The sequence below is a fragment of the Oncorhynchus gorbuscha genome, linkage group LG18, assembly GCF_021184085.1.
Source record: "Oncorhynchus gorbuscha isolate QuinsamMale2020 ecotype Even-year linkage group LG18, OgorEven_v1.0, whole genome shotgun sequence".
NCBI classification, from domain to species: Eukaryota; Metazoa; Chordata; class Actinopteri; order Salmoniformes; family Salmonidae; genus Oncorhynchus; species Oncorhynchus gorbuscha.
The window spans coordinates 3,023,784-3,032,250 of NC_060190.1; positions in this window are offsets into that span (position 1 = coordinate 3,023,784).

Genomic DNA, 8,467 nt, shown 5'->3' on the forward strand with positions numbered 1-8,467 from the left:
CGCCCACTGATGAGTTAATGAAATGAAAATGTTCGGACTCTGTAATGGAAAATGTTAATTGTTTGTGTGTCCACATAACTGAGTATGTGACTAACCTTGTGAAACTGTCCTATTATAATGTCCTGTTCTTGGGAGTATCATCCTGTGTTGCAAACCAATTTACACCTGTGTCCTTGTATGAATAAAGTCCCGCCCAGGAACAGGAAACTATAAAGATATTTGCTAATCACTCAATACTTCAGGAATTCAGACGGTCTACACTGCGCTGTGTAACTCTGTTATTCTCTCTGAGCTCAGAAATAAAGAATCTTGGTTTGACTTGGACTCCAGCAGATCCTTATTTTATAATATCCACCACAACTCTCCCAAGGATTGCTGTTTATCAATGTCTCAAAGAAGAGTTCCTCGTTCCACTTTCCTGGGGGAATTTACAAGCCTCCCACTGATTGAATAAACATTGTTTCCACAGGTAACATTTTGTGTTTCACCCAACTTCAACCTAAATCCAGTGACAGGTGACATTTTGTGTAGATTTCGTGTTGAATTCACTTTAGTTGAGGACTCAAAGAAATGTAAATAGAAACTAGATGTTGAACTGACGTCTGTGCCCAGTGGGCTGGTTTGAATAAGCAGCAGGTGTTGGATCGATATCCACCTTAGTAGCTAAGTTTCCATGTCATTTGAATCAGATTTTCATGTGAATATTTTCAAAAATCTGCATAAAACAATATATACATTTTCCCACCAGAAATGTTTCTATCAAACAGACTTATTGCAGATTAAAGGCTTTGCGTGACAAATAAATAACTTTTGCTGTTAAATTCACAATGGTTTCCATCGCATTTTCAACTCTACTGATGGTTTATCAAAACTGTTGCATTATATAGCAAAACTTCTCTTGTCCCGTGCACTGTAGCCAGCAGCTCACAGATACAGTGTTGGTAGGCTACCTACATGATGAGATTATTATGGATGAGAGCGATATTATTTTATTTGTCAAATGGCAGCCAAGCATCGATCATCATGTCACCAGAATTAGACCCTCAAAATGTATTGGAAAGGAGCATCAAGCTCATCACGTGCACTTTCACCACCCTGTGAAGTTCATAACTTATTTCATCTGTAGCCTAATAAACTGCATGGGTTCCCAAGTCGTAGTGGGAGAACCACACAATATATCATCACGTGACTCCAGGTTAACTAAGATGTGATGGTTATTATATAAATATTTGCTCATAAAGGAGTTTCCACCTCCATTTCTCGCTTATACATTTTTACTGACACAAAAAGTCCCCACCATGTCAAACGAACTAACATATAGTTTGGCGGCTTTTATAAAAGTGTTCAGGCATATCCTGTTTCCGTCAGCCCGGTCATTACTTTTGAAATGGTTGGATCAATATCCACCTTCATGATGTGGATGAAGCCTGATTTGGAATGTCTGAGTAGTTCTATATGATGTCATAATACACCCCTCTGATAGTGATACATTTGCTCCATTGTTTCCATGTCAGTTGGTTTCCCACTCTGATGGTTTATAGCTGACAGAGGGGCTTTAAATGAATAGTATGGTGACATCTTAGTGTGTCTTGAAGTAAATAGGATTATTAATCATAAACTCCTATAGCAACAATACACTGCAGCTTTGACATCAAGAAGAGAACGGGCTGATGGGTGGTGGTGCTACTCTATAGGTAAGGCTGTTCAATATGAATGTTCAATACACACAATAGGTTGACTGGGGAGGTGATGTACCACAGTCAAAGTCCTGCAATAAGAGCTAAGAGACTAATATTTGTGTAAACTATACATAGTTGTGTTCTGTGGTTGTCACTGAGTTGGCTGATATCCTATTTTATGGGGTCACTCCACAGTTAAGGCTGTACAGTGCCTATACAAAGTCTACACTTTGCTCCTTTCATATTTATTTTGATCTTGATAAACTCCCCAGTCCCTGCCGGTGACAAGCATACCCATAACATGATGCTGACACCACAATACCTATTGTGTGGTTAATGTATGGTCTATCTCCAGGTTATCAGACAGTTAAATAGTCACCTCTAGCCGGCCTCCGCCCAGTACCCTGCCCTGAACTTAGTCACTGTTACTAGCCGTCTACCACCCAGTACTCCACCCTGTATTCTAGTCAAGGCTCATCCTATATAACTACTGCTGTACACACCTTTTATATTCATATACGGTCCATAATGTCTAGATACACCATCATATACATTTTAAACCAACTATATATTTATATTCCAGACTCTGACATTCCTCGTTCTACCATTTCAATATTTCTAAATCCTTAAAATAAATTGTGGGGAAAATCAGTAGGTCACACAAATGACTATTTCTAAACAAAGATAATAGACAAGTAGAATGGGAGAGGTTTCTTAAACTATCTTTACTTACTCAGTGAAGAGACTCCAGGGACGGTGATGAAGGCTGTAGGAATGAAGATCAGTCAGCAATACTGGTCCTGTGGTCAGGTGGGGGAGTGGTCGAGGCAGCCAATGATTGTGAGGAAGCATGCAGGGAACAGGCTCCTTTCTACTACCATTCTGGGGGTCTGGATACATGCCAACAAAGACTACAACTGCTTCAAACAATGGGAGAGGCTACAATTCACCATCACACTTTCTTTCATAACCAGGAAGCCCATGTTGAGCCATCAGTGTTGTCACTTTGGAAGAGGGAGCAGGATGCCGTCATTCAGTCTCTCACGCGATCAGTGTTGTTGAGCAGAGAATCAACCAGATTGATTCACAGTCAGTGTTGTTGAGCAGAGAATCAACCAGATTGATTCACAGTCAGTGTTGTTGAGCAGAGAATCAACCAGATTGATTCACAGTCAGTGTTGTTGAGCAGAGAATCAACCAGAGAATCAACCAGATTGATTCACAGTCAGTGTTGTTGAGCAGAGAATCAACCATAGAATCAACCAGATTGATTCACAGTCAGTGTTGTTGAGCAGAGAATCAACCAGATTGACTCACAGTCAGTGTTGTTCAGCAGAGAATCAACCAGATTGATTCACAATCAGTGTTGTTGAGCAGAGAATCAACCATAGAATCAACCAGATTGATTCACAGTCAGTGTTGTTGAGCAAAGAATCAACCAGAGAATCAACCAGATTGATTCACTGTCAGTGTTGTTGAGCAAAGAATCAACCAGATTGATTCACAGTCAGTGTTGTTGAGCAGAGAATCAACCAGAGAATCAACCAGATTGATTCACAGTCAGTGTTGTTGAGCAGAGAATCAACCAGATTGATTCACAGTCAGTGTTGTTGAGCAGAGAATCAACCAGATTGATTCACAGTCAGTGTTGTTGAGCAGAGAATCAACCAGAGAATCAACCAGGTTGTTGAAGTTATTCAGGTACATAATACATTTGATTTGTTTAATTCTGTTTTATTCAATTAGAATCATTTACTCTGAATGAGAACAAGCTTTATGCATTATAACATCGATTGACTAAATTATGACGTTGACAGATTTGTAGTAAAACCAGGGTTGGAGTCAATTCAATTTCAATTCCAGTCAATTCAGAAAGTAAACCAAATTCCACATTTTCCTCATTGAAAACCATAGAAGAGAATTGGAATTTTCAGTTTACTTCCTGAATTTACTGGAATATTCTGAAATGGATTAAATTGGGAGGTTTTCCTCATGAATCTGCACAACAACACCCTATAATGATGAATCAAAAACAGGATTAGAAATGTATGCATATGCATTTTAAAATTAAAACTGAAATATCACATTTAAATAAGTTTTCAGAACCTTTACTCAGTGCTTTGTTGAAGCACTTTTGGCAGTGATTATAGCCTCAAGCTGCCTTGGGTATGACAATACAATCTTGGCACACCTGTATTTGTGGAATTTCTCCCATTCTTCTCTGCAGATCCTCTCAAGATCTGTCAGGTTGGATGGAGAGCGTCGCTGTGCAGCTTTTTCAGGATTTCTTCTGAGTTGTTCGGTCGGATTAAAATCCGGATTCTGGCAGGGCCACTCAAGGACAATCAGACTTGTCCCAAAGCAACTTCTATGTTCTCTTCGCTGTGTGCTTAGGGTCTTTGTCCTGTTGGAAGATGAACCTTTGCCCCAGTCTGAGGTCCTGAGTGCTCTTGAGCAGGTTTTCATCAATTATCTCTCTGTACTTTGCTCCGTTCATCTTTCCCTCGATCCTGACTAGTCTCCCCGTCCCTGCCGCTGAAAAACATCCCCACACCTGTTGCCACCACCACGCTTCACCGTAGGAATGGTGCCAGGTTTCCAGACCTGATTGGCATTCAGGCCAAAGAGTTTAATCTTGGTTTCACTGCCCTAATTTACATCTGGACAAATGATGATTGCACTCAACACCTTTTACATCTGGACAAAAGGAATACAGTCGTGGCCAAACTTTTTGAGAATGATACAAATATTAATTTTCACAAAGTCTGCTGCCTCCGTTTGTATGACGGCAATTTGAAGATACTCCAGAATCTTATGAAGAGTGATCAGATGAATTGCAATTAATTGCAAAGTCCTCTTTGCCATTCAAATTAACTGAATCCCCCCTAAACTTTTCCACTGCATTTCAGCCCTGCCACAAAAGGACCAGCTGACATCATGTCAGTGATTCTCTCGTTAACAGAGGTGTGAGTATTGACGAGGACAAAGCTGGAGATCACTCTGTCATGCTGATTGAGTTTGAATTTTTAATTAATTGTTTTATTTTTTACCTTTATTTAACTAGGCAAGTCAGTTAAGAACAAATTCTTCCAGAATAACATACTGGAAGCTTCAAAAGGAGGGTGGTGCATGGAATCATTGTTCTTCCTCTGTCAACGATGGTTACCTGCAAGGAAACACGTGCCGTCATCATTGCTTTGCACAAAAAGGGCTTCACAGGCAAAGATATTGCTGTCAGTAAGATTGCACCTAAATCAACCATTTATCGGATCATCAAGAACTTCAAGGAGAGCGGTTCAATTGTTGTGAAGAAGGCTTCAGGGCGCCCAAGAAAGTCCAGCAAGCTCCAGGACCGGCTCCTAAAGTTGATTCAGCTGCGGGATCGGGGCACCATCAGTACAGAGCTTGCTCAGAAATGGCAGCAGGCAGGTGTGAGTGCATCTGCACGCACAGTGAGGCGAAGACTTTTGGAGGATGGCCTGTTGTCAAGAAGGGCAGCAAAGAAGCCACTTCTCTCCAGGAAAAAGTTCAGGGACAGACTGATATTTTGCAAAAGGGACAGGGATTGGACTGCTGAGGACTGGGGTAAAGTCATTTTCTCTCATGAATCCCATTTCCGATTTTTGGGGCATCCGGAAAAAAAGCTTATCCGGAGAAGACAAGGTGAGCGCTACCATCAGTCCTGTGTCATGCCAACAGTAAAGCATCCTGAGACCATTCAAGTTTGGGTTGCTTCTCAGCCAAGGGAGTGGGCTCACTCACAATTTTTACTCAGAACACAGCCATGAATAAAGAATGGTACCAACACATCCTCCGAGAGCAACTTCTCCCAACTATCCAGGAACAGTTTGGTGATGAACAATGGCTTTTCCAGCATGATGGAGCACCTTGCCATAAGGCAAAAGTGATATCTAAGTGGCTCGGGAAAAAACATCGATATTTTGGGTCCATGGTCAGGAAACTCCCCAGACCTTAATCCCATTGAGCATATTGGTGTTCAATCCTCAAGAGGCGGGTGGACAAACGAAAACCCACAAATTCTGACAAACTCCAAGCATTGATTATGCAAGAATGGGCTGCCATCAGTCAGGATGTGGGCCAGAAGTTAATTGACAGCATGCCAGGGTGGATTGCAGAGGTCTTGAAAAAGAAGGGTCAACACTGCAAATATTGACTCTTTGCATCAACTTCATGTAATTGTCAATAAAAGCCTTTGACACTTATGAAATGCTTGTAATTATACTTCACTATTCCATAGTAACATCTGACAAAAATATCTAAAGACACTGAAGCAGCAAACTTTGTGGAAATTAATATTTTTGTCATTCTCAAAACTTGTGGCCATGACTGTAGAGGCGGCAGGTGGTTAGAAAATTGTGCCAGTAACCGTAAAGGTGCTAGATCCAATCTCTGAGCTAACAAGGTAAAAATCTGTCTATCTACCCGTGAACATGGCAGTTATGTTACGGCTTCTTGGAAGGGTGGGTGGAGGAGTCAAGCGCAGAGAGCAGGTTAGTTCCGAACGTGGATCTTTATTCCAAAGACAGCGAAAACGGAGATGTAAAAACACAAGGGCCCATGAAACAATCCGTCCAAACAAACAGGACTAAACTGTCTGGAAAAATAGAGACCACAAAATAAACCAACACCATAAAACAGAGAACAAGCCCCCCTTTACGCTGCTGCTACTCTCTGTTTATTATAGTCACTTTAACTCTACCTACATGTGCATATTGCCTCATTTACCTTGACTAACCGGTGCACATTGACTCTGTACCGGTACCCCCTGTAAATAGCCTCCACATTGCCTCTCTATTGTTATTTTACTGCTGCTCTTTAATTATTTGTTACTTTTATTTCATCATTCTTTTCAAACATTACAATTTTTGAACACAAGTATTTTTACTGCATTGTTGGTTAAGGGCTTGTAAGTAAGCATTTCACTAAGGAATACACCGGTTGTATTTGTAATTTTATACTTTTCTAATATTCCATTTTAACAAAAAAAGTATATTTCATAATAAAAGTCGTAATACAAATATCATCTCAGTGAATTCATGACATGTGAACGAACAAGCCTTTTCATACGTTATAATATGGCTATACAGTGGGGAGAACAAGTATTTGATACACTGCCGATTTTGCAGGTTTTACAAAGCATGTAGAGGTCTGTAATTTTTATCATAGATACACTTCAACCGTGAGAGACGGAATCTAAAACAAAAATCCAGAAAATCACATTTAATGATTTTTAAGTAATTCATTTACATTTTATTGAGACCCAGAGTTACTTCTGCTGCAGAGGATACGTTCATTAGAGTTACCAGCCTCAGAAATTGCTGCCCAAATAAATGCTTCACAGAGTTGAACTAACAGACACATCTCAATATCAACTGTTCAGAGGAGACTGTGTGAATCAGGCCTTCATGGTCGAATTGCTGCAAAGAAACCACTACTCAAGCACACCAAAAGAAGAAGAGACTTGGGTCAAGAAACACGAGCAAGCCTTCACATTGACCCTGTACTGGTACCTCCTGTACATAGCCTCCACATTGACTCTGTACTGGTACCTCCTGTATATAGCCTCCTGTATATAGCCTCCACATTGACTCTGTACTGGTACCTCCTGTACATAGTCTCCACATTGACTCTGTACTGGTACCCCCTGTATATAACCTCCACATTGACTCTGTACCGGTAACCCCTGTATATAGCCTCCACATTGACTCTGTACCGGTACCCCCTGTATATAACCTCAACATTGACTCTGTACCGGTACCCCCTGTATATAACCTCCACTATGACTCTCTGTCGGTACCCCCTGTATATAGCCTCCACATTGACTCTGTACTGGTACCTCCTGTATATAGCCTCCACATTGACTCTGTACTGGTACCCCCTGTATATAGCCTCCACATTGACTCTGTACTGGTACCTCCTGTATATAGCCTCCACATTGACTCTGTACCAGTACATCCCAGTATATAGCCTCCACATGGACTCTGTACTGGTACCTCCTGTATATAGCCTCCACATGGACTCTGTACTGGTACCTCCTGTATATGGCCTCCACATTGACTCTGTACTGGTACCTCCTGTATATAGCCTCCACATTGACTCTGTACAGGTACCTCCTGTATATAGCCTCCATATTGACTCTGTACTAGTACCCCTGTATATAGCCTCCACATTGACTCTGTACTGGTACCCCTGTATATAGCCTCCACATTGACTCTCTGCCAGTACCCCCTGTATATAGCCTCCACATTGACTCTGTTCTGGTACCCCTGTATACAGCCTCAACATTGACTCTGTACTGGTACCCCCTGTATACAGCCTCCACATTGACTCTGTAGCCACGGTATAGTTTTTTTATCATGTAACTTTTTTTCTTACCTCTTATTTTTCTTAACTACATTGTTGGTTAAGGGCTTGTCAGTAAGAATTTCACGGTAATGTCTACACCTGTTGTAGCTTTGTAGCGTAGCTTTAAGGGAATAGTATGGTCACATCTAGATATAAATTAACAGAGTAAATGTGTATAAACACACTTCCTATTCATGGAAGTATTTATTCATCATCTACATATTCATATTACGCTTCTACGTCTGTGTACAGGAAAGTATTAGTTGTAAGACATAAGAGAAAATGTATCAGCTTATTGTTAAATTATTATGACGTTCTTTCCAATACAAAAAGTGTAGTAACTATTGTTTCCAAACTGCGTTACCCACTCCAGTCAGCAGATGGCGATGAGCTTCTTTCAGGTGATGCTTCTTGTGTGACGT